General features: G+C 34.0%; 1 long non-coding RNA gene across 2 annotated transcripts in view; it reads left to right on the top strand.

The window, feature by feature from the left end:
* Nucleotides 1-1,989: 1,989 nt before the first annotated feature.
* Nucleotides 1,990-2,525, top strand: part of LOC108887948 (uncharacterized) — a 45,252-nt gene continuing 44,716 nt past the window's right edge. For both annotated transcript variants that reach the window (XR_007814314.1, XR_001961717.2), the window contains exon 1: nucleotides 1,990-2,384. This is a non-coding gene — a long non-coding RNA (uncharacterized LOC108887948). The remainder of the gene's footprint in view (nucleotides 2,385-2,525) is intronic.

The following is a 2,525-nucleotide window of genomic DNA, read 5'->3' as shown; positions in this document are numbered from 1 at the left end:
GTTTGAGTGCTGTACAGAAAGTTAAAGTGCTCCTGAAAGAGCAAATGATTTTGTATAAAGTCAAGCCAAAAGGTTGTTTTTTGATATCATTTTGTACTGTAACAAAGTGTATCAACCTGTATCAAGCGTAAGTGTAATCAAATTTTTTTCTGCCTGAAATAGTTTTTGTGTGCACCATCAAATAACTACTTACAGGACAATGTTGTGTCCGAGTAATTATTCTCATGTCTCAAAGTATTTATCTGTTTGCGATGGCAGAAATACTAATTTTCTGAACATTTCAGAACCATTTTCAAACCAAATCATGTTTGTTGTAGCTGCATCTCACACTGTTGCTCTCCTGTAGTGGTAACAAGTTGATACTTGAAACCATCTTGCTTTAATGTGAATCTCAGGTTTTAGTAGGGAGTTGTTTCTTAGACTATGTTTTACATCATTAGCATCTTGTGTTCATTACTACAACATAGAGGGACTGCACAATAATCAATTATGTATATTTTTTATGCCTTGTCATCTATCGATCCGCTGCGGATATATATATATATATACATATATATATATATATGTATATATACACAACTTTTTATTGTAAGTTCAACAAAAATGTTTGTTAAATATGTTTGATATGCATACACACAATTAAACATTTGTTTACATCATCTTAATGTTTGAGACCTCAGCTCAAGGCCAACACGGTAGTCACTACAGCCTTTGTAGTCCAGTGGTTCTTTTTGATTTGTGACCCCATAAAACAAGGGAATGTCTACTTGTAACTGCTCATATGTTTATTAGTTATGACCAAATAGTTTATTTATTTTTGTCTTAGAGGCCAATAATTCATGAGAAAAAAGTAAAGTTTAGAAAGAAGACTGAAAAATGATAGAGTTGTATTCAGCATAAAATTTTTGCTCCTGTGTCTTGTGAATAATTTCATGACCCCTCAGTATTTTCTTTTCACCCCTTAGCGGGTCCCAGCCCCTAGATTGTGAACCATTGGCCTTGTCATTTGAAATGATCCCTACATTGAAGACATAATTGAGGTTCAAGGAGAGAAAAACAAAGATTAGTATAAGAGGTAAAAGGAATAAAATGCAAAGAAAAGGAAAAGTAGAACAAAACAAAAAACATTCATGAGCACCAGCAGAAGTTGTCGAAAATTGTGTGTGTGTGCATGTGTTGTGTCAGTCTTGGGGAGATAATTGGGGTCAAAGGATCATAGATGACTCATTTAAGGAAAGTGACAGTCCAAAAGGAGTCATTGTTCCAGAGATCATCCAGTTCAAATAGCTCACCATCAGCATTCAGGATAAACAGGCTCATTATAACTAGTCTTGCAGATTCTTCAGGAACATGTTGTTTCTTGGTTGTGAAGAAAGCTACAATCACAACATAGGGGATAGTGTTGAAGGAATTACCCTACCACATGCTCATAAGTATTTATGTGATAAACAATGTTAAATCGATAGTATGGGCAGCTTTAAGGAAACAGGGCCATCTAATTTATTTAATACAAACTCTAATTTATTTAATACAAACTTACTTTTACCCTCTGAAATGAAAAAGACAAAAATATAGGCTATTACTTTGTAGACTAAGACCTTGTGTTTTAAATGTTAAATGTTGTTTGTTAAATCAAGTGTAAATTCAGAAAAAAAAGACAAGGGATGGAGAAAGCGCTCATATCTTTTACTTAAAAGTAAAAAGTAAAAATAACTATAAGTAGCAATACCACAGAAAAATACTTTGTTACCACTAAAAGTAACAAAAACTACTTAAGTTTTTTCTAAAATTATTACTTAAATATGAGTTTTTAAAAATCATCAATTTGTTAATTATATTTTGCACTGCACATCTGAATCTTCAAGGTAACTCGCCATTATTAAATAAACGTAGTTGAGTACAACCTAGCAAATGGAGAAGTGCCCTATAATTTCACTTAAGAATAGTGGTTGAATAAATTTCCAGCACTGTTGCTATTGTATAATTTTATTGGCATTATCATTATCTCATAAATTGTACATCTTGATGTTGTAACGCTAATTATGAAAATCTGTCAACTATAGGAACTAATGTCATTAGCTGATGTAACAGTGGAGTTAGTTAAGAGGGGACACCTGAAATTATTAGCGACAGGCTGGTGTCGCCCAACGTTGTCAATGCAGGTAATTTTCCAGCCATTTGAGGCCACTTTATTAATTGGGTGTGCAAAATTTGAGTTGGGTAGGTTGTTATAATTTCAGCTACTATATGAGATCAAGATACTGTGTGAGCAGAAAGAGACAGGTGGAAAAAACAACAGGAAGTTAGTTGTTGTTTGGTCGCTTATCAACATCATCAGCAGTCGCAGCAGCAGCAGCAGTGGCAGTGACATGGAGCCAATTAAGGTAGGCTACTTGTTCTATTGTCGCAATTTGTGTCAGCCATAGCTCCGTCAAATCTAAACATACAGGAAAGATACACTTATTTTTAGATTCAGCGTCACTTAAATTTGCATTGTCTTCCGTGCTAGTGCAAATAAACGTCCA

This window comes from Lates calcarifer, linkage group LG2 (genome assembly GCF_001640805.2).
Source record: "Lates calcarifer isolate ASB-BC8 linkage group LG2, TLL_Latcal_v3, whole genome shotgun sequence".
In the NCBI taxonomy this organism is placed as follows: domain Eukaryota; kingdom Metazoa; phylum Chordata; class Actinopteri; family Centropomidae; genus Lates; species Lates calcarifer.
This window is presented reverse-complemented; position numbering and strand designations above follow the sequence as displayed.